The sequence below is a fragment of the Schistocerca gregaria genome, unplaced genomic scaffold (genome assembly GCF_023897955.1).
Source record: "Schistocerca gregaria isolate iqSchGreg1 unplaced genomic scaffold, iqSchGreg1.2 ptg000351l, whole genome shotgun sequence".
NCBI lineage: Eukaryota > Metazoa > Arthropoda > Insecta > Orthoptera > Acrididae > Schistocerca > Schistocerca gregaria.
In genome coordinates, this window is record NW_026061811.1 from 175,305 (window position 1) to 199,654 (window position 24,350).

The following is a 24,350-nucleotide window of genomic DNA, read 5'->3' on the forward strand; positions in this document are numbered from 1 at the left end:
ATCGTCACATTGGCCTCTCTTCTCTCTTTAACGGTTGTACTTATCGTCTGCAAAGCTATGTCGCGTGCTGCGGTATGCAGAGACACTAAAAGCAACATGGTAGAACACAGATGAAGCTTCTATGTTGATGTAATAGCCAGTAAGAAGTAGTACAATTCAAGATTTAGGTATCGATTACTGACTTTCTAGTTGGCTTTGGTGTCTTGAACATGAGCTAGGACCTTAAGATTCTGCATGAAAGGAGGACTAGAAGCCGAGTTGCACGGGAGACTGTGAAAAGTGTTCATATGTAGTAAAAACCTGAGAAATCCGTCCGTTATCGTCTTTTGTTATCGAATCGACTTAAAGCCAGATCGTCTCATTGGCCGCCCTTCTCTCTATAACAGTTGTTTTTATCGTCTGCGAAGCCATGTCGCGTGCTGCGGAATGTGGAGACACTAAAAGCACCATAGTAGAACACAGGTGATGCTTCTAAGTTGATGTAATAGACAGTAAGAAGTAGTACAATTCAAGTTTTAGGTATCGATTATTGACTTTTTACCCTTCTTTGGTGCCTTGGACATGAGCTAGGAACTTAAGATTTTGCATGAAAGGAGGACTAGCAGCCGCGTTGCATGGGAGAATGCAAAAAGTGTTCATATGTTGGAAAAAGCTGAGAAACCCGTCCGTTTTCGTCATTTGTTATCGAATCGACTTAAAGCCAGATCGTCACATTGGCCTCTCTTCTCTCTTTAACGGTTGTACTTATCGTCTGCAAAGCTATGTCGCGTGCTGCGGTATGCAGAGACACTAAAAGCAACATGGTAGAACACAGATGAAGCTTCTATGTTGATGTAATAGCCAGTAAGAAGTAGTACAATTCAAGATTTAGGTATCGATTATTGACTTTTTACCCTTGTCTTGTGATTTGGACATGAGCTAGGAAATTAAGATTTTGCGTGAAAGGAGGACTAGCAGCCGCGTTGCACAAGAGATTGTGAAAAGTGTTCATATGTAGTAAAAACCTGAGAAATCCGTCCGTTTTCGTCATTTGTTATCGAATCGACTTAAAGCCAGATCGTCACATTGGCCGCTCTTCTCTCTGATACGGTTGTACTTATCGTCTGCAAAGCTATGTCGCGTGCTGCGGTAAGCGGAGACACCAAAGGCACCATAGTAGAACACAGATGAAGCTTCTAAGTTGATGTAATAGCCAGTAAGAAGTAGTGCAATTCAAGTATTAGGAATGGATTATTGACTTTTTAGCTGGCTTTGGTGCCTTGGCCATGACCTAGGGCCTTAAGATTCTGCATGAAAGGAGGACTAGCAGCCGAGTTGCACGGGAGAATGTGAAAAGTGTTCATATGTAGTAAAAATCTGAGAAATCCGTCCGTTTTCGTCATTTGTTATCGAATGGACTTAAAGCCAGATCGTCACATTGGCCGCTCTTCTCTCTAAAACTGTTGTACTTATCGTCTGCAAAGCTATGTCGCATGCTGCGGTATGCGGAGACACTAAAAGCACCGTAGTAGAAAACAGATGATGCTTCTAAGTTGATCTAAGTAGATGTAATAGCCAGTAAGAAGTAGTACAATTCAAGTATTAGGAATCGATTATTGACTTTTTAGCTGGATTTGGTGCCTTGGACATGAGCTAGGACCTTAGGCTTCTGCATGAAGGAGGACTAGCAGCCGAGTTGCACGGGAGAATGTGAGAAGTGTTCATATGTAGTAAAAACCTGAGAAATCCGTCCGTTTTCGTCATTTGTTATCGAATCGAATTAAAGCCAGATCGTTACATTGGCCGCTCTTCTCTCTGACACGGTTGTACTTATCGTCTGCATAGCTATGTCGCGTGCTGCGGTATGCGGAGACACTAAAAGCACCATAGTAGAACACAGATGAAGCTTCTAAGTTGATGTAATAGCCAGTAAGAAGTAGTACAATTCAAGTTTTAGGTATCGATTATTGACTTTTTACACGTCTTTGGTGCCTTGGACATGAACTAGGAACTTAAGATTTTGCATGAAAGGAGGACTAGCAGCCGCGTTGCACGGGAGAATGTGAAAAGTGTTCATATGTAGTAAAAGTCTGAAAAATCAGTCCGTTTTCGTCATATGTTATCGAATCGACTTAAAGCCAGATCGTCACATTGGCCGCTCTTCTGTCTGAAACGGTTACATTTATCGTCTGCAAAGATATGTCGCGTGCTGTTGTATGTGGAGACACAAAAAGCACCATAGTAGAACACAGATGATGCTTCTAAGTTGATGTAATAGCCAGTAAGAAGTAGTACAATTCACGTTTTAGGTATCGATTATTGACTTTTTACCCTTCTTTGGTGCCTTGGACATGAGCTAGGAACTTAAGATTTTGCATGAAAGGAGGACTAGCAGCCGAGTTGCACGGGAGAATGTGAAAAGTGTTCATATGTAGTAAAACCTGAGAAATCCGTCCGTTTTCGTCTTTTGTTATCGAATCGACTTAAAGCCAGATCGTCACATTGGCCGCTCTTCTCTCTATAACAGTTGTTCTTATCGTCTGCGAAGCTCTGTCGCGTGCTGCGGTATGCTTAGACACTAAAAGCACCATAGTAGAACACAGATGAAGTTTATAAGTTGATGTAATGGCGTGTAAGAAGTAGTACAATTCAAGTTTTAGATATCGAATACTGACTTTTTAGCTGGATTCGGTTTCTTGAACATGAGCTAGGACCTTAACATTCTGCATGAAAGGAGGACTAGCAGCCGAGCTGCACGGGAGAATGTGACAAGTGTTCATATGTAGTAAAACCTGAGAAATCCGTCCGTTTTCGTCTTTTGTTATCGAATCGACTAAAAGCCAGATCGTCACATTGGCCGTTCTTCTCTCTAAAACAGTTGTTCTTATCGTCTGCGAAGCTACGTCGCGTGCTGCGGTATGCGGAGACACTAAAAGCACTATAGTAGAACACAGATGAAGTTTCTAAGTTGATGTAATAGCGAGTAAGAAGTAGTACAATTCAAGTTTTAGGTATCGATTACTGACTTTCTAGTTGGCTTTGGTGTCTTGAACATGAGCTAGGACCTTAAGATTCTGCATGAAAGGAGGACTAGAAGCCGAGTTGCACGGGAGACTGTGAAAAGTGTTCATATGTAGTAAAAACCTGAGAAATCCGTCCCTTCTCGTCATTTCTTATCGAATCAACTTAAAGACAGAACGTCACATTATCCGCTCTTCTCTCAATACCGGTTGTACTTATCGTCTGCAAAGCTATGTCGCGTGCTGCGGTATGCGGAGACACTAAAAGCACCATAGTAGAACACAGATGAAGCTTCTAAGCTGATGTAATAGCCAGTAAGAAGTAGTACAATTCTAGTATTAGGTATCGATTATTGACTTTTTAGCTGGCTTTGGTGCCTTGGACGTGAACTAAAACCTTAAGATTCTGCATGAAAGGAGGACTAGCAGCCGAGTTGCACGGGAGAATGTGAAAAGTGTTCATATGTAGTAAAAACCTGAGAAATCCGTCCGTTTTCGTCTTTTGTTATCGAATCGACTTAAAGCCAGATCGTCTCATTGGCCGCCCTTCTCTCTATAACAGTTGTTTTTATCGTCTGCGAAGCCATGTCGCGTGCTGCGGAATGTGGAGACACTAAAAGCACCATAGTAGAACACAGGTGATGCTTCTAAGTTGATGTAATAGCCAGTAAGAAGTAGTACAATTCAAGTTTTAGGTATCGATTATTGACTTTTTACCCTTCTTTGGTGCCTTGGACATGAGCTAGGAACTTAAGATTTTGCATGAAAGGAGGACTAGCAGCCGCGTTGCACAAGAGATTGTGAAAAGTGTTCATATGTAGTAAAAACCTGAGAAATCCGTCCGTTTTCGTCATTTGTTATCGAATCGACTTAAAGCCAGATCGTCACATTGGCCGCTCTTCTCTCTGATACGGTTGTACTTATCGTCTGCAAAGCTATGTCGCGTGCTGCGGTAAGCGGAGACACCAAAGGCACCATAGTAGAACACAGATGAAGCTTCTAAGTTGATGTAATAGCCAGTAAGAAGTAGTGCAATTCAAGTATTAGGAATGGATTATTGACTTTTTAGCTGGCTTTGGTGCCTTGGCCATGACCTAGGGCCTTAAGATTCTGCATGAAAGGAGGACTAGCAGCCGAGTTGCACGGGAGAATGTGAAAAGTGTTCATATGTAGTAAAAATCTGAGAAATCCGTCCGTTTTCGTCATTTGTTATCGAATGGACTTAAAGCCAGATCGTCACATTGGCCGCTCTTCTCTCTAAAACTGTTGTACTTATCGTCTGCAAAGCTATGTCGCATGCTGCGGTATGCGGAGACACTAAAAGCACCGTTGTAGAAAACAGATGATGCTTCTAAGTTGATCTAAGTTGATGTAATAGCCAGTAAGAAGTAGTACAATTCAAGTATTAGGAATCGATTATTGACTTTTTAGCTGGATTTGGTGCCTTGGACATGAGCTAGGACCTTAGGCTTCTGCATGAAGGAGGACTAGCAGCCGAGTTGCACGGGAGAATGTGAGAAGTGTTCATATGTAGTAAAAACCTGAGAAATCCGTCCGTTTTCGTCATTTGTTATCAAATCGACTTAAAGCCAGATCGTCACATTGGCCGCTCTTCTCTCTTTAACGGTTGTACTTATCGTCTGCAAAGCTATGTCCCGTGCTGCGGTATGCAGAGACACTAAAAGCAACATGGTAGAACGCAGATGAAGCTTCTATGTTGATGTAATAGCCAGTAAGAAGTAGTACAATTCAAGATTTAGGTATCGATTATTGTCTTTTTACCCTTGTCTTGTGATTTGGACATGAGCTACGACCTTAAGATTCTGCATGAAAGGAGGTCTAGGAGCCGAGTTGCACGGGAGAATGTGAAAAGTGTTCATATGTAGTAAAAATACGAGAAAACCGTCAGTTTTCGTCTTTTGTTATCGAATCGACTTAAAGCCAGATCGAAGTTTGGCCGCTCTTCTTTCTGAAACGGTTGTACTTATCGTCTGCAAAGCTATCTCGCGTGCTGCGGTATGCGGAGACACTAAAAGCACCATAGTAGAACACAGATGAAGCTTCTAAGTTGATGTAATAGCCAGTAAGAGGTAGTACAATTCAAGTATTAGGAATCGATTATTGACTTTTGAGCTGGATTAGGTGAATTGGACATGAGCTAGGACCTTAGGCTTCTGCATGAAGGAGGACTAGCAGCCGAGTTGCACCGGAGAATATGAGAAGTGTTCATATGTAGTAAAAACCTGAGAAATCCGTCCGTTTTCGTCATTTGTTATCGAATCGAATTAAAGCCAGATAATCACATTGGCCGCTCTTCTCTCTGAAACGGTTGTACTTATCGTCTGCAAAGCTATGTCGCGTGCTGCGGTATGGGGAGACTCAAAAAGCACCATAGTAGAACACAGATGAAGCTTCTAAGTTGATGTAATAGCCAGTAAGAAGTAGTACAACTCAAGTTTTGGGTATCGATTATTGACTTTTTAGCTGGCTTTGGTGTCTTTGACATGAGCTAGGACCTTAAGATTCTGCATGAAAGGAGGACTAGCAGCCGAGTTGCACGAGAGACTATGAGAAGTGTTCATATGTAGTAAAAACCTGAGAAATCCGTCCGTTTTCGTCATTTGTTATCAAATCGACTTAAAGCCAGATCGTCACATTATCCACTCTTCTCTCTATACCGGTTGTACTTCTCGTCTGCAAAGCTATGTCGCGTTCTGCGGTATGCGGAGACACTAAAAGCACCATAGCAGAACACAGATGAAGCTTCTAAGTTGATGTAATAGCCAGTAAGAAGTAGTACAATTCAAGTTTTAGGTATCGATTATTGACTTTTTAGCTGGCTTTGGTGCCTTGGACATGAGTTAAAACCTTAAGATTCTGCATGAAAGGAGGACTAGCAGCCGAGTTGCAGGGAGAATGTGAAAAGTGTTCATATGTAGTAAAAATCCGAGAAATCCGTCCGTTTTCGTCATTTGTTATCGAATCGACTTAAAGCCAGATCGAAGAATGGCCGCTCTTCTTTCTGAAACGGTTGTACTTATCGTCTGCAAAGCTATGTCGCGTGCTGCGGTATGCGGAGACACTAAAAGCACCATAGTAGAACACAGATGAAGCTTCTAAGTTGATGTAATAGCCAGTAAGAAGTAGTACAATTCAAGTTTTAGGTATCGATTATTGACTTTTTAGCTGGCTTTGGTGTCTTTGACATGAGCTAGGACCTTAAGATTCTGCATGAAGGAGGACTAGCAGCCGAGTTGCACGGGAGAATATGAGAAGTGTTCATATGTAGTAAAAACCTGAGAAATCTGTCCGTTTTTGTCATTTGTTATCGAATCGACTTAATGCCAAATCGTCACATTGGCCGCTCTTCTCTCTGAAACGTTTACATTTATCGTCTGCAAAGCTATGCCGCGTGCTGCGGTATGCGGAGACACTAAACGCATCATAGTACAACACAGAAAAAGTTTCTAAGTTTATGTAATAGCCAGTAAGAGGCAGTAAAATTCAACTTTTAGTTATTGATTACTGACTTTTTACACCTCATTGGTGTCTTAGTCATGAGCTAGGACCTTAAGATTTTGCATGAAAGGAGGACTACCAGCCGCGTTGCACGGGAGAATGTGAAACGTGTTCATATGTAGTAAAAACCAGAAAAATCTGTCCGTTTTTTCGATTTGTTATCGAATCGACTTAAAGCCAGATCGTCACATTGGCCGCTGTTCTCTCTGGAACGGTTACATTTATCGTCTGCAAAACTATTTAGCGTGGTGCGGTATGCGGAGACACTAAAAGCACCATAGTAGAACACACACGAAGCTTCTAAGTTGATGTAATAGACAGTAAGGAGCACTAAAATACAAGTTTTTGTTACAGATTATTGACTTTTTATCCTTTCTTTGGTGCCTTGGACATGAGCTAGGACCTTAAGATTTTGCATGAAACGAGGACTAGCAGCCGCGTTGCACGGGAGAATGAGAAAAGTGTTCACATGTAGTAAAAGCCTGAGAAATCCGACCGTTTTCGGCATTTGTTATCGAATCGACTTAAAGTCAGATCGTCACATTGGCCACTCTTCTCTCTGAAACGTTTACATTTATCGCCTGCAAAGCAATTTCGTGTGTAGCGGTATGCGGAGACACTAAACAGACCATTGTACAATACAGAAAAGGTCTCTAAGTTTATGGAATAGCCAGTAAGACGCAGTAAAATGCAAGTTTTAGTTATCGATTATTGACTTTTTACCCTTCATTGGTGTCTTAGACATGAGCTAGGACCTTACGATTTTGCATGAAAGGAGGACTAGCAGCCGCGTTGCACGGGAGAATGTGAAAAGTGTTCAAATGTAGTAAAACCCTGAGAAATCTATGCGTTTTTATCATTTGTTATCGAATCGACTTAATGTCAGATCGTCACATTGGCCGCTCTTCTCCCTGAAACGGTTACATTTATCGTCTCCAAAGCTATGTCGCGTGCTGCGATATTCGTTGACACTAAAAGCACCATAATAGAATACCGAAGAAGCTTCTAAGATGATGTAATAGCCAGAAAGAAGCAGTACAATTCTAGTTTTAAATATCGATTATTGACTTTTTACCACTCTTTGGTGTCTTAGACATGAGCTAAGACCTTAAGATTTTGCTTGAAAGGAGGAGTAGCAGCCGCGTTACACGGGAGATTGTGAAAAGTGTTCATATGTAGTAAAAACCTGAGAAATCCGTCCGTTTTCTTAATTTGTTATCTAATCGACTTAAAGCCAGATCGTCACATTGGCCGCTCTTCTCCCTGAAACGCTTACATTTATCGTCTGCAAAGCTATGTCGCGTACTGCGGTATGCGGAGACATTAAAAGCACCATAGTAGAACACAGAAGAAGCTTCTAAGTTGATGTAAAAGCCAGTAAGAAGCAGTACATTTCAAGTTTTAGTTATCGATTATTAACTTTTTACCCTTCTTTGGTGCCTTGGACAAGCGCTAGGAAATTAAGATTTTGCATGAAAGGAGGCCTAGCAGCTGCGTTGCACGGGAGAATGTGAAAAGAGTTCACATGTAGTAAACACCTGAGAAATCCGTCCGTTTCGTCATTTGTTATCGAATCGAATTAAAGCCCGATCGTCACTTTCTCCGCTCTTCTCTCTGTGACGATTACATTTATCGTCTGCAAAGCTATGTCGCGTGATGCGGTATGTGGAGACACTAAAAGCACCATAGGAGAACACAGAAGAAGCTTCTAAGTTGATGTAATAGCCAGTAAGAAGCAGTACAATTCAGGTCTTAGTTATCGATTATTGACACTGTATTCTTCTTTGATGCCTTGGACATGAGCTTGGAAATGAAGAATTTGCATGAGAGGAGGGCTAGCAGCCGCGTTGCACGGGAGAATGTGAAAAGTCTTCATATGTAATAAAAACCAGAGATATCCGTCCGTTTTCGTAATTTGTTATCGAATCGACTTAAAGCCAGATCGTCACATTGGCCGCTCCACTCTCTGAGACGGTTACATTTATCGTCTGCAAAGCTATGTCGCGTGCTGCGGTATGCGGAGACACTAAAAGCACCATAGTAGAACACAGAAGAAGCTTCTAAGCTTCCAAGTTGATGTAATAGCCAGGAAAAAGTAGTATAATTAAAGTTTTAGTTGTCGATTATTGAAATTGTACTCTTCTTTAATACCTTGGACATGAGCTAGGACCTTAACATTTTGCATGAAAGGAGGACTAGCAGCCGCGTTGCACGGGAGAATGTGAAAAGTGTTCATATGTAGTAAAAACCTGAGAAATCCGTCCGTTGTCGTCATTTCTTATCGAATCGACTTAAAGCCCTATCATCACATTGGCCGCTCTTCTTTCTGAAACGTTTACACTTATCATCTGCAAAGCTATGTCGCGTGATGCGGTATGTGGAGACACTAAAAGCAACATAGGAGAACACAGAAGAAGCTTCTAAGTTGATGTATTAGCCAGTAAGAAGCAGTACAATTCAAGATTTAGTTATCGATTATTGACTTTTTACGATTCTTTTGTGCCTTGTACATGAGGCAGGACCTTAAGAGTTTGCATTAAAGGAATTCTAGTAGCCGTGTTGCACGGGAGAATGTGAAAAGTGTTCATATGTAGTAAAAACCTGAGAAATCCGTCCGTTGTCGTCATTTCTTATCGAATCGACTTAAAGCCCGATCATCACATTGGCCGCTCTTCTTTCTGAAACGGTTACACTTATCGTCTGCAAAGCTATGTCGTGTACTGCGGTATGCGGAGACACTAAAAGCACTATAGGAGAACACAGAAGAAGCTTCTAAGTTTATGTAATACTCAGTAAGGAGCAGTACAATTCAAGTTTTAGTTATCGATTATTGACGTTTTACCCTTCTTTGGAGCATTGGACATGAGCTAGGTTCTAAAGATTTTGCATGAAAGGAGGAATAGCAGCTGCGTTGCACGGGAGAATGTGAAGAGTGTTCATACGCAGTAATAACGTGAGAAATCCGTCCGTTTTCGTCATTTGATATCTTATCGACTTAAAGCCAGATCCTCACATTGGCCGCTCTTCTCTCTCAGACGGTTACATTTATCGTCTGCAAAGCTTTGTCGCGTGCTGCGGTATGCGGAAACACTAAAAGCACCATAGGAGAACACAGGTCAAGCTTCTAAGTTGATGTAATAGTGAGTAAGAAACAGTACAATTCAGGTTTTTGTTGTCGATTATTGACTTTTTTCCCCTTCTTTGTTCCCTTGGACATGAGCCAGGACCTTAAGATATTGCATTAAAGGAAGTCTAGTAGCCGCGTAGCACGGGAGAATGTTAAAAGTGTACATATGTAATAAAAACCTGAGAAATCCGTCCGTTTTCCTCATTTGTTATCGAATCGACTTAAAGCCAGATCGTGACATTGGCCGCTCTTCTCTCTGAGACGGTTCCATTTATCGTCTGCAAAGCTATGTCGCGTGATGTGGTATGTGGAGACACTAAAAGCACCATAGTAGAACACAGAAGAAGCTTCTAAGTTGGTGTAATAGCCAGTAAGAAGCAGTACAATTCAAGTTTTAGTTATCGATTGTTGACTTTTTAATCTTCTTTGGTGCCTTGGACATTAGCTAGAACATTAAGATTTTGCATGAAACGAGAACTAGCAGCCGCGTTGTACGAGAGAATGTAAAAAGTGTTCATATGTAGTAAAACCCTGAGAAATCCGTCCGTTTTCCTCATTTGTTATCTAATCGACTTAAAGCCGGATCGGCACATTGGCCGCTCTTCTCCCTGAAACGGTTACATTTATCGTCTGCTAAGCTATGTCGCGTGCTGCGGTATGCGGAGACACTAAAAGCACCATAGAAAATCACAGAAGAAACTTCTAAGATGATGTAATAGCAAGTAAGAAGCAGTACAATTCAGGTTTTAGTCATCGATTATTGACATTGTACTCTTCTTTGATGCCTTGTACTAGAGCTAGGACCTTAAGATTTTGCATGAAAGGAGGACTAGCAGCCGTGTTGCACGGGGGAATGTGAAAAGTGTTCATATGTAGTAAAAACCTAAGAAATCCGTCCGTTTTCGTCATTTATCATCGAATCGACTTACAGCCAGATCGTGACATTGGCCGCTCTTCTCTCTGAGACGGTTACATTTATCGTGTGCAAACCAATGTCGCGTGATGCGGTATGTGGAGACACTAAAAGCACCATAGTAGAACACAGAAGAAGCTTCTAAGTTGATGTAATAGCCAGTAAGAAGCAGTACAATTCAAGTTTTAGTTATCGACTATTGACTTTTTACGCTTCTTTGGTGCCTTGGACATGAGCTAGGAAATGAAGAATTTGCATGAAAGGATGACTAGCAGCCGAGTTGCACGGGAGAATGTGAAAAGTGTTCATACCTAGTAAAAACCAGAGATATCCGTCCGTTTTCGTCATTTGTTATCGAATCGACTTAAAGCCAGATCGTCACATTGGCCGCTCTTCTCTCTGAGACGGTTACATTTATCGTCTGCAAACTTATGTAGCGTACTGCGGTATGCGGAGACACAAAAAGCACCATAGTAGAACACAGAAGAAGCTTGTAAGTTGATGTAATAGCCAGTAGGAAGCAGTACAATTCAGGTTTTAGTTATCGATTACTGACTATTTACCCTTCTTTGGTGCCTTGGACATGAGCTAGGAAATGAAGAATTTGCATGAAAGGAGGGCTAGCAGCCGAGTTGCACGGGAGAATGTGAAGAGTGTTCATACGTAGTAAAAACGTGAGAAATCCATCGGTTTTCGTCATTTGATATCGAATCGACTTAAAGCCAGATCATCACATTGGCCGCTCTTCTCTCTGAAACGGTTACATTTATCGTCTCCAAAGATATATCGCGTGCTGCGATATTCGGTGACACTAAAAGCACAAAAATAGAACACAGAAGGAGCTTCTATGTTTATATAATAGCCAGTTAGAAACAGTAAAACTCAAGTTTTAGTTATCGATTATTGTCTTTGACCCTTCTTTGGTGCCTTTTACATGAGCTATGACCTTAATACTTTGCATGAAAGGAGGACTAGCAGCCGCGTGGCATGGGAGAATGTGAAAAGTGGTCATATGCAGTAAAAATCTGAGAAATCCGTCCGTTTTCGTCATTTGTTATCAAATCGACTTAAAGCCAGAACGTCACATTGGCCGCTCTTCAATCTGACACAGTTACATTTATCGTCTGCAAAGCGATGATGCGTGCTGCGGTATTCGGAGACACTAAAAGCACCGTAGTAGAACACAGAAGAGGTTTCTATATTGATGTAATAGCCAGTAAGAAGCAGTACAATTCAAGTTTTAGTTATCCATTATTAACTTTTTAATCTTCTTTGGTACCTTGGACATTAGCTAGGACATTAAGATTTTGCATGAAAAGAGGACTAGCAGCCGCGTTGCACGGGGAAATGTGAAAAGTGTTCATATAAAGTAAAAATTTGTAAAATCTGTCGGTATTCGTCATTTGTTATCAAATCGACTTAAAGCCAGATCGTCATATTGGCCGCTATTCTCACTGAAACTGTTACATTTATCGTCTGCAAAGCTATGTCGTGTACTGCGGTAAGCGGAGTTACAAAAAGCACCATAGTAGAATACAGTAGAAGCTTCTAAGTTGATGTAATAGCCAGTAAGATGCAGTGCTATTCAAGTTATAGTTATCGATTATTGACTTTTTACCCTTCTTTGGTGCCTTTGACATAAGCTAGGACCTTAAGATTTTGCACGAAACGATGACTAGCAGCCTCGTTGCACGGGAGAATGTGAAAAGTGTTCATATGTAGTAAAAACCTGAGAAATGCATCCGTTTTAATCATTTGTCATCGAATCGACTTAAAGCCATATCGTCACATTGGCCGCTCTTCTCCCTGAAAAAGATACATTTATCGTCTGCAAAGCTACGTCGCGAGCTGCAGTTTGCGGAGACACTAAAAGCACCATAGTAGAACACAGAAGAAACTTGTAAGCTTCTAAGTTGATGTAATAGCCAGTAAGGAGCAGTACAATTCAAGTTATAGTTATCGATTATCGACTTTTTAATCTTCTTTGGTGCCTTGGACATTAGATAGGACATTAAGAATTTGCATTAAAGGAAGTCTAGTAGCCGCGTTGCACGGGAGAATGAGAAAAGTGTTCATATGTAGTAAAAGCGTGAGAAATCCGTCCGTTTTCGTCATTTGATATCGAATAGACTTAAAGCCAGATCGTCACATTGGCCGCTTTTCTCTCTGAAACGGTTACAATTAAAGTCTCCAAAGCTATGTCGCGTGTTGCGATATTCGGTGACACTAAAAGCACAATATTAGATCACAGAAGATGCTTCTAAATTTATGTAATAGCCAGATAGAAACAGTAAATTCATGTTTTAGGTATCGATTATTGGCTTTTAACCCCTCTTTGGTGACTTGGACATGAGCTAGGACCTTAATATTTTTCATGAAAGAAAGACTAGTAGCCGCGTTGCATGGGAGAATGTCAAAAGTGTTCATATGCAGTAAAAACCTGAGAAATCCGGCCGTTTTCTTCATTTGTTATCGAATCGACTAAAAGCCAGTTCGTCACATTGGCCGCACCTCTCTCTGAAACGGTTACATTTATCGTCTGCAAAGCTATGTCGCGTGCTGCGGTATGCGGAGACACTAAAAGCACCATAGTAGAACACAGAAGAAGCTTATAAGTTGATGTAATAGCCAGTAAGAAGAGTCACAATTCAAGTTTTAGTTATCGATTATTGCCTTTGTACCCGTCTTTGGTGCCTTGGACATGAGCCAGGAGCTTAAGAATTTGCATTAAAGGAAGTCTAGTAGCCGCGTTGCACGGGAGAATGTGAAAAGTGTTCATATGTAGTAAAAACGTGAGAAATCCGTCCGTTTTCGTCATTTGATATCGAATAGACATAAAGCCAGATCATCACATTGGCCGCTCTTCTCTCTGAGACGGTTACATTAATCGTCTGCAAAGCGATGATGCGTGCTGCGGTATGCGGAGATACTAAAAGCACCATAGTAGAACACAGAAGAAGCTTCTAAGTTGATGTAATAGCCAGTAAAAAGCAGTACAATTCAAGTTTTAGTTATCGATTATTGACTTTTCACCTTTCTTTGGTGCATTGGACATGAGCTAGGACCTTAAGATTTTGCATGAAAGGATGACTAGCAGCCGAGTTGCACGGGAGAATGTGAAAAGTGTTCATACCTAGTAAAAACCAGAGATATCCGTCCGTTTTCGTCATTTGTTATCGAATCGACTTAAAGCCAGATCGTCACATTGGCCGCTCTTCTCTCTGCGACGGTTACATTTATCGTCTGCAAACTTATGTAGCGTACTGCGGTATGCGGAGACACAAAAAGCACCATAGTAGAACACAGAAGAAGCTTGTAAGTTGATGTAATAGCCAGTAGGAAGCAGTACAATTCAGGTTTAATTATCGATTATTGACTTTTTACCCTTCTTTGGTGCCTTTGACATAAGCTAGGACCTTAAGATTTTGCACGAAACGATGACTAGCAGCCTCGTTGCACGGGAGAATGTGAAAAGTGTTCATATATAGTAAAAACCTGAGAAATGCATCCGTTTTAATCATCTGTCATCGAATCGACTTAAAGCCATATCGTCACATTGGCCGCTCTTCTCCCTGAAAAAGTTACATTTATCGTCTGCAAAGCTACGTCGCGAGCTGCAGTTTGCGGAGAGACTAAAAGCACCATAGTAGAACACAGAAGAAGCTTCTAAGCTTCTAAGTTGATGTAATAGCCAGTAAGGAGCAGTACAATTCAAGTTATAGTTATCGATTATTGACTTTTTACCCTTCATTGGTGCCTTGGAAATGAGCTAGGACTTTAAGATTTTGCATGAAAGGATGAGTAGCAGCTTCGTTGCACGGGAGAATGTGAAAAGTGTTCATATATAGTAAAAACCTGAGAAATGCATCCGTTTTTATCATTTGTCATCGAATCGACTTAAAGCCAGATCGTCACATTATCCGCTCTTCTATCTGAAACGGTTACATTTATCGTCTGCAAAGCTGCGTCGCGTGCTGGAGTTTGCGGAGACACTAAAAGCACCATAGTAGAACACAGAAGAAGTTTCTCAGTTGATGTAATAGCCAGTAAGAAGCAGTACAATTCAAGTTTTAGTAACCGATTATCGACTTTTTAATCTTCTTTGGTGCCTTGGACATTAGATAGGACATTAAGATTTTGCATGAAATGAGGACTAGCAGCCGCGTTGTACGACAGAATGTAAACAGTGTTCATATGTAGTAAAAACCTAAGAAATCCGTCCGTTTTCGTCATTTGACATCGAATAGACTTAAAGCCAGATCGTCACATTGGCCGCTGTTCTCTCTGAAACGGTTACAATTAAAGTCTCCAAAGCTATGTCGCGTGCTGCGATATTTGGTGACACTAAAAGCACAATATTAGATCACAGAAGATGCTTCTAAATTTATGTAATAGCCAGATAGAAACAGTAAATTCATGTTTTAGGTATCGATTATTGGCTTTTAACCCCTCTTTGGTGCCTTGGACATGAGGTGGGACCTTAATATTTTTCATGAAAGGAAGACTAGTAGCCGCGTTGCATGGGAGAATGTCAAAAGTGTTCATATGCAGTAAAAACCTGAGAAATCCGGCCGTTTTCGTCATTTGTTATCGAATCGACTTAAAGCCAGAACGTCACATTGGCCGCTCTTCTCTCTGAGACGGTTACATTAATCGTCTGCAAAGCGATGATGCGTGCTGCGGTATGCGGAGACACTAAAAGCACCATAGTAGAACACAGAAGAAGCTTCTATGTTGATGTAGTAGCCAGTAAGAAGCAGTACAACTCAAGTTTTAGTTATCGATTCTTGACTTTTTAATCATCTTTGGTGCCTTGGAAATTAGCTAGGACATTAAGATTTTGCATGAAAGGAGGACTAGCAGCTACGTTGCATGGAGAATGTAAAACGTGTTCATATGTAGTAAAAACCTGAGAAATCCATACATATTCCTCATTTTTATCTAATCGATTTAAAGCCAGATCGTCACATTGGCCGCTCTTCTCCCTGAAACGGTTACATTTATCGTCTGCAAATCTATGTCGCGTACTGCTGTATGCGGAGACACTCAAAGCACCATAGTCGAACACAGAAGAAGCTTCTAAGCTTCTAAGTTGATGTAATAGCCAGTAAAAAGCAGTACAATTCAAGTTTTAGTTATCGATTATTGATTTTTCACCTTTCTTTGGTGCTTTGGACATGAGATAGGTCCTAAAGATTTTGCATGAAAGGAGGACTAGCACCTGAGTTGCACGGGAGAATGTGAAAAGTGTTCATACGTAGTAAAAACGAGAGAAATCCGTCCGTTTTCGTCATTTGATATCGAATCGACTTAAAGCCATATCGTCACATTAGCCGCTCTTCTCTCTGAAACGGTTACATTTATCTTCTCCAAAGCTATGTCGCATGCTGCGATACGCGGTGACACTAAAAGCACCATAGTAGAACACAGAACAAGCTTCTAAGTTGATGTAATAGCCAGTAAGGAGCAGTACAATTCAAGTTTTAGTTATCGATTATTGACATTTTACCCTTCTTTGGTGCATTGGACATGAGCTAGGACCTAAGGATTTTTCATGAAATTAGGACTAGCAGCTGCGTTGCACGGGAGAATGTGAAGAGTGTTCATACGTAGTAAAAACGTGAGAAATCCGTCCGTTTTCGTCATTTGATATCGAATCGACTTAAAGCCAGATCATCACATTGGCCGCTCTTCTCTCTGAAACGGTTACATTTATCGTCTCCAAAGATATATCGCGTGCTGCGATATTCGGTGACACTAAAAGCACAAAAATAGAACACAGAAGGAGCTTCTAAGTTTATATAATAGCCAGTTAGAAACAGTAAAATTCAAGTTTTAGTTATCGATTATTGTCTTTTGACCCTTCTTTGGTGCCTTTTACATGAGCTATGACCTTAATACTTTGCATGAAAGGAGGACTAGCAGCCGCGTGGCATGGGAGAATGTGAAAAGTGGTCATATGCAGTAAAAACCTGAGAAATCCGGCCGTTTTCGTCATTTGTTATCAAATCGACTTAAAGCCAGAACGTCACATTGGCCGCTCTTCTCTCTGAGACGGTTACATTAATCGTCTGCAAAGCGATGATGCGTGCTGCGGTATGCGGAGACACTAAAAGCACCATAGTAGAACACAGAAGAAGCTTCTATGTTGATGTAATAGCCAGTAAGATTCAGACAATTCAAGTTTTAGTTATCGATTATTGACTTTTTAATCTTCTTTGGTGCCTTGGAAGTTAGCTAGGACATTACGATTTTGCATGAATGGAGGACTAGCAGCCGCGTTGTACGAGAGAATGTAAAATGTGTTCATATGTAGTAAATACCTGAGAAATCCGTACATTTTCCTCATTTGTTATCTAATCGACTTAAAGCCAGATCGTCACATTGGCCGCTGCTCTCTCTGAAACGTTTACATTTATTGTCTGCAAAGCTATGTCGCGTGCTGCGGTATGCGGAGACACTAAAAGCACCATAGTTTAAGATAGATGAAGCTTCTAAGTTGATGTAATAGCAAGTAAGAAGCAGTACAATTCATGTTCTAGTTATCGATTATTGACATTGTACTCTTCTTTCATGCTTTGGACTTGAGCAAGGACGTTAAGATTTTGCATGAAACGAGGACTAGCAGCCGCGTTGCACGGGAGAATGTGAAAAGTGTTCATATGTAGTAAAAACCTGAGAAATCCGTCCGTTTTCTTAATTTGTTATCGAATCGACTTAAAGCCAGATCGTCACCTTGGCCGCCATTCTCTCTGAGACGGTTACATTTATCGTCTGCAAAGCTATGTCGCGTGATGCGATACGCGGTGACCCTAAAATCACCATAGCAGAACACAGAAGAAGCTTCTAAGTTTATGTAATAGCCAGTTAGAAGCAGTAAAATTCAAGTTTTAGTTATCGATTATTGACTTTTTACCATCCTTTGGTGCCTTGGACATGAGCTAGGACCTTAAGATTTTGCATGAAAGGATGACTAGCAGCCTCGTGGCACGGGAGAATGTGAAAAGTGTTCATATGTAGTAAAAACCTGAGAAATCCGTTCGTTTTTATCATTTGTTATCGAATCGACCTAAAGCCAGAACGTCACATTGGCCGCTCTTCTCTCTTAGAGGGTTACATTTATCGTCTGCAAAGCGATGTTGCGTGCTGCGGTATGCGGAGGCACTAAAAGCAACATAGTAGAACACAGAAGAAGCTTCTATGTTGATGTAATAGCCAGTAAGAAGCAGTACAATTCAGGTTTTAGTTATCGATTATTGACATTGTGCTCTTCTTTCATGCCTTGGACATGAGCTAGGACGTTAAGATTTTGCATGAAATGAGGACTAGCAACCGCGTTGTACTGGAGATTGTGAAAAGTGTTCATATGTAGTAAAAACCTGAGAAATCCGTCCGTTTTCGTCATTTGATATCGAATAGACTTAAAGCCAGATCATCACATTGGCCGCTCTTCTCTCTGAGACGGTTACATTAATCGTCTGCAAAGCGATGATGCGTGCTGCGGTATGCGGAGACACTAAAAGCACCATAGTAGAACACAGAAGAAACTTCTATGTTGATGTAGTAGCCAGTAAGAAGCAGTACAACTCAAGTTTTAGTTATCGATTGTTGACTTTTTAATCATCTTTGGTGCCTTGGAAATTAGCTAGGACATTAAGATTTAGCATGAAAGGAGGACTAGCAGCTACGTTGCATGGAGAATGTAAAACGTGTTCATATGTAGTAAAAACCTGAGAAATCCATACATATTCCTCATTTGTTATCTAATCGACTTAAAGCCTGATCGTCACATTGGCCGCTCTTCTCCCTGAAACGGTTACATTTATCGTCTGCAAATCTATGCCGCGTACTGCTGTATGCGGAGACACTCAAAGCACCATAGTAGAACACAGAAGAAGCTTCTAAGCTTCTAAGTTGATGTAATAGCCAGTAAAAAGCAGTACAATTCAAGTTTTAGTTATCGATTATTGACTTTTCACCTTTCTTTGGTGCTTTGGACATGAGATAGGTCCTAAAGATTTTGCATGAAAGGAGGACTAGCAGCTGAGTTGCACGGGAGAATGTGAAAAGTGTTCATACGTAGTAAAAACGAGAGAAATCCGTCCGTTTTCGTCATTTGATATCGAATCGACTTAAAGCCATATCGTCACATTAGCCGCTCTTCTCTCTGAAACGGTTACATTTATCTTCTCCAAAGCTATGTCGCATGCTGCGATACGCGGTGACACTAAAAGCACCATAGTAGAACACAGAACAAGCTTCTAAGTTGATGTAATAGCCAGTAAGGGGCAGTACAATTCAAGTTTTAGTTATCGATTATTGACATTTTACCCTTCTTTGGTGCATTGGACATGAGCTAGGACCTACGGATTTTTCATGAAATTAGGACTAGCAGCTGCGTTGCACGGGAGAATGTGAAGAGTGTTCATACGTAGTAAAAACGTGAGAAATCCGTCCGTTTTCGTCATTTGATATCGAATCGACTTAAAGCCAGATCATCACATTGGCCGCTCTTCTCTCTGAAACGGTTACATTTATCGTCTCCAAAGATATATCGCGTGCTGCGATATTCGGTGACACTAAAAGCACAAAAATAGAACACAGAAGGAGCTTCTAAGTTTATATCATAGCCAGTTAGAAACAGTAAAATTCAAGTTTTAGTTATCGATTATTGTCTTTTGACCCTTCTTTGGTGCCTTTTACATGAGCTATGACCTTAATACTTTGCATGAAAGGAGGAGTAGCAGCCGCGTGGCATGGGAGAATGTCAAAAGTGGTCATATGCAGTAAAAACCTGAGAAATCCGGCCGTTTTCGTCATTTGTTATCAAATCGACTTAAAGCCAGAACGTCACATTGGCCGCTCTTCTCTCTGAGACGGTTACATTAATCGTCTGCAAAGCGATGATGCGTGCTGCGGTATGCGGAGACACTAAAAGCACCATAGTAGAACACAGAAGAAGCTTCTATGTTGATGTAATAGCCAGTAAGATTCAGACAATTCAAGTTTTAGTTATCGATTATTGACTTTTTAATCTTCTTTGGTGCCTTGGAAGTTAGCTAGGACATTACGATTTTGCATGAATGGAGGACTAGCAGCCGCGTTGTACGAGAGAATGTAAAAAGTGTTCATATGTAGTAAATACCTGAGAAATCCGTACATTTTCCTCATTTGTTATCTAATCGACTTAAAGCCAGATCGTCACATTGGCCGCTGCTCTCTCTGAAACGTTTACATTTATTGTCTGCAAAGCTAGTCTCGTGCTGCGGTATGCGGAGACACTAAAAGCACCATAGTTTAAGATAGATGAAGCTTCTAAGTTGATGTAATAGCAAGTAAGAACCAGTACAATTCATGTTCTAGTTATCGATTACTGACATTGTACTCTTCTTTCATGCTTTGGACTTGAGCAAGGACGTTAAGATTTTGCATGAAACGAGGACTAGCAGCCGCGTTGCACGGGAGAATGTGAAAAGTGTTCATATGTAGTAAGAACCTGAGAAATCCGTCCGTTTTCTTAATTTGTTATCGAATCGACTTAAAGCCAGATCGTCACATTGGCCGCCATTCTCTCTGAGACGGTTACATTTATCGTCTGCAAAGCTATGTCGCGTGATGCGATACGCGGTGACCCTAAAATCACCATAGCAGAACACAGAAGAAGCTTCTAAGTTTATGTAATAGCCAGTTAGAAGCAGTAAAATTCAAGTTTTAGTTATCGATTATTGACTTTTTACCCTTCTTTGGTGCCTTGGACATGAGCTAGGACTTTAAGATTTTGCATGAAAGGATGACTAGCAGCCTCGTGGCACGGGAGAATGTGAAAAGTGTTCATATGTAGTAAAAACCTGAGAAATACGTTCGTTTTTATCATTTGTTAGCGAATCGACCTAAAGCCAGAACGTCACATTGGCCGCTCTTCTCTCTGAGAGGGTTACATTTATCGTCTGCAAATCTATGTCGCGTACTGCTGTATGCGGAGACACTCAAAGCACCATAGTAGAACACAGAAGAAGCTTCTAAGCTTCTAAGTTGATGTAATAGCCAGTAAAAAGCAGTACAATTTAAGTTTTAGTTATCGATTATTGACTTTTCACCTTTCTTTGGTGCCTTGGACATGAGCCAGGAGCTTACGATTTTGCATTAAAGGAAGTCTAGTAGCTGCGTTGCACGGGAGAATGTGAAAAGTGTTCATATGTAGTAAAAACGTCAGAAATCCGTCCGTTTTCGTCATTTGATATCGAATAGACTTAAAGCCAGATCATCACATTGGCCGCTCTTCTCTCTGAGACGGTTACATTAATCGTCTGCAAAGCGATGATGCGTGCTGCGGTATGCGGAGACACTAAAAGCACCATAGTAGAACACAGAAGAAACTTCTATGTTGATGTAGTAGCCAGTAAGAAGCAGTACAACTCAAGTTTTAGTTATCGATTGTTGACTTTTTAATCATCTTTGGTGCCTTGGAAATTAGCTAGGACATTAAGATATTGCATGAAAGGAGGACTATCAGCTACGTTGCATGGAGAATGTAAAACGTGTTCATATGTAGTAAAAACCAGAGAAATCCATACATATTCCTCATTTGTTATCTAATCGACTTAAAGCCAGATCGTCACATTGGCCGCTCTTCTCCCTGAAACGGTTACATTTATCGTCTGCAAATCTATGTCGCGTACTGCTGTATGCGGAGACACTCAAAGCACCATAGTAGAACACAGAAGAAGCTTCGAAGCTTCTAAGTTGATGTAATAGCCAGTAAAAAGCAGTACAATTCAAGTTTTAGTTATCGATTATTGACTTTTCACCTTTCTTTGGTGCTTTGGACATGAGATAGGTCCTAAAGATTTTGCATGAAAGGAGGTCTAGCAGCTGAGTTGCACGGGAGAATGTGAAAAGTGTTCATACGTAGTAAAAACGAGAGAAATCCGTCCGTTTTCGTCATTTGATATCGAATCGACTTAAAGCCATATCGTCACATTAGCCGCTCTTCTCTCTGAAACGGTTACATTTATCTTCTCCAAAGCTATGTCGCATGCTGCGATACGCGGTGACACTAAAAGTACCATAGTAGAACACAGAACAAGCTTCTAAGTTGATGTAATAGCCAGTAAGGAGCAGTACAATTCAAGTTTTAGTTATCGATTATTGACATTTTACCCTTCTTTGGTGCATTGGACATGAGCTAGGACCTACGGATTTTTCATGAAATTAGGACTAGCAGCTGCGTTGCACGGGAGAATGTGAAGAGTGTTCATACGTAGTAAAAACGTGAGAAATCCGTCCGTTTTCGTCATTTGATATCGAATCGACTTAAAGCCAGATCATTACATTGGCCGCTCTTCTCTCTGAAACGGTTACATTTATCGTCTCCAAAGATATATCGCGTGCTGAGATATTCGGTGACACTAAAAGCACAAAAATAGAACACAGAAGGAGCTTCTAAGTTTATATAATAGCCAGTTAGAAACAGTAAAATTCAAGTTTTAGTTATCGATTATTGTCTTTTGACCCTTCTTTGGTGCCTTTTACATGAGCTATGACCTTAATACTTTGCATGAAAGGAGGACTAGCAGCCGCGTGGCATGGGAGAATGTGAAAAGTGGTCATATGCAGTAAAAACCTGAGAAATCCGGCCGTTTTCGTCATTTGTTATGAAATAGACTTAAAGCCAGAACGTCACATTGGCCGCTCTTCTCTCTGAGACGGTTACATTAATCGTCTGCAAAGCGATGATGCGTGCTGCGGTATGCGGAGACACTAAAAGCACCATAGTAGAACACAGAAGAAGCTTCTATGTTGATGTAATAGCCAGTAAGATTCAGACAATTCAAGTTTTAGTTATCGATTATTGACTTTTTAATCTTCTTTGGTGCCTTGGAAGATAGCTAGGACATTATGATTTTGCATGAATGGAGGACTAGCAGTCGCGTTGTACGAGAGAATGTAAAAAGTGTTCATATGTAGTAAATACCTGAGAAATCCGTACATTTTCCTCATTTGTTATCTAATCGACTTAAAGCCAGATCGTCACATTGGCCGCTGCTCTCTCTGAAACGTTTACATTTATTGTCTGCAAAGCTATGTCTCGTGCTGCGGTATGCGGAGACAATAAAAGCACCATAGTTTAAGATAGATGAAGCTTCTAAGTTGATGTAATAGCAAGTAAGAAGCAGTACAATTCATGTTCTAGTTATCGATTATTGACATTGTACTCTTCTTTCATGCTTTGGACTTGAGCAAGGACGTTAAGATTTTGCATGAAACGAGGACTAGCAGCCGCGTTGCACGGGAGAATTTGAAAAGTGTTCATATGTAGTAAGAACCTGAGAAATCCGTCCGTTTTCTTAATTTGTTATCGAATCGACTTAAAGCCAGATCGTCACATTGGCCGCCATTCTCTCTGAGACGGTTACATTTATCGTCTGCAAAGCTATGTCGCGTGATGCGATACGCGGTGACCCTAAAATCACCATAGCAGAACACAGAAGAAGCTTCTAATTTTATGTAATAGCCAGTTAGAAGCAGTAAAATTCAAGTTTTAGTTATCGATTATTGACTTTTTACCCTTCTTTGGTGCCTTGGACATGAGCTAGGACCTTAAGATTTTGCATGAAAGGATGACTAGCAGCCTCGTGGCACGGGAGAATGTGAAAAGTGTTCATATGTAGTAAAAACCTGAGAAATCCGTTCGTTTTTATCATTTGTTATCGAATCGACCTAAAGCCAGAACGTCACATTGGCCGCCATTCTCTCTGAGACGGTTACATTTATCGTCTGCAAAGCTATGTCGCGTACTGCTGTATGCGGAGACACTCAAAGCACCATAGTAGAACACAGAAGAAGCTTCTAAGCTTCTAAGTTGATGTAATAGCCAGTAAAAAGCAGTACAATTTAAGTTTTAGTTATCGATTATTGACTTTTCACCTTTCTTTGGTGCCTTGGACATGAGCCAGGAGCTTACGATTTTGCATTAAAGGAAGTCTAGTAGCCGCGTTGCACGGGAGAATGTGAAAAGTGTTCATATGTAGTAAAAACGTCAGAAATCCGTCCGTTTTCGTCATTTGATATCGAATAGACTTAAAGCCAGATCATCACATTGGCCGCTCTTCTCTCTGAGACGGTTACATTAATCGTCTGCAAAGCGATGATGCGTGCTGCGGTATGCGGAGACACTAAAAGAACCATAGTAGAACACAGAAGAAACTTCTATGTTGATGTAGTAGCCAGTAAGAAGCAGTACAACTCAAGTTTTAGTTATCGATTGTTGACTTTTTAATCATCTTTGGTGCCTTGGAAATTAGCTAGGACATTAAGATTTTGCATGAAAGGAGGACTAGCAGCTACGTTGCATGGAGAATGTAAAACGTGTTCATATGTAGTAAAAACCTGAGAAATCCATACATATTCCTCATTTGTTATCTAATCGACTTAAAGCCTGATCGTCACATTGGCCGCTCTTCTCCCTGAAACGGTTACATTTATCGTCTGCAAATCTATGTCGCGTACTGCTGTATGCGGAGACACTCAAAGCACCATAGTAGAACACAGAAGAAGCTTCGAAGCTTCTAAGTTGATGTAATAGCCAGTAAAAAGCAGTACAATTCAAGTTTTAGTTATCGATTATTGACTTTTCACCTTTCTTTGGTGCTTTGGACATGAGATAGGTCCTAAAGATTTTGCATGAAAGGAGGACTAGCAGCTGAGTTGCACGGGAGAATGTGAAAAGTGTTCATACGTAGTAAAAACGAGAGAAATCCGTCCGTTTTCGTCATTTGATATCGAATCGACT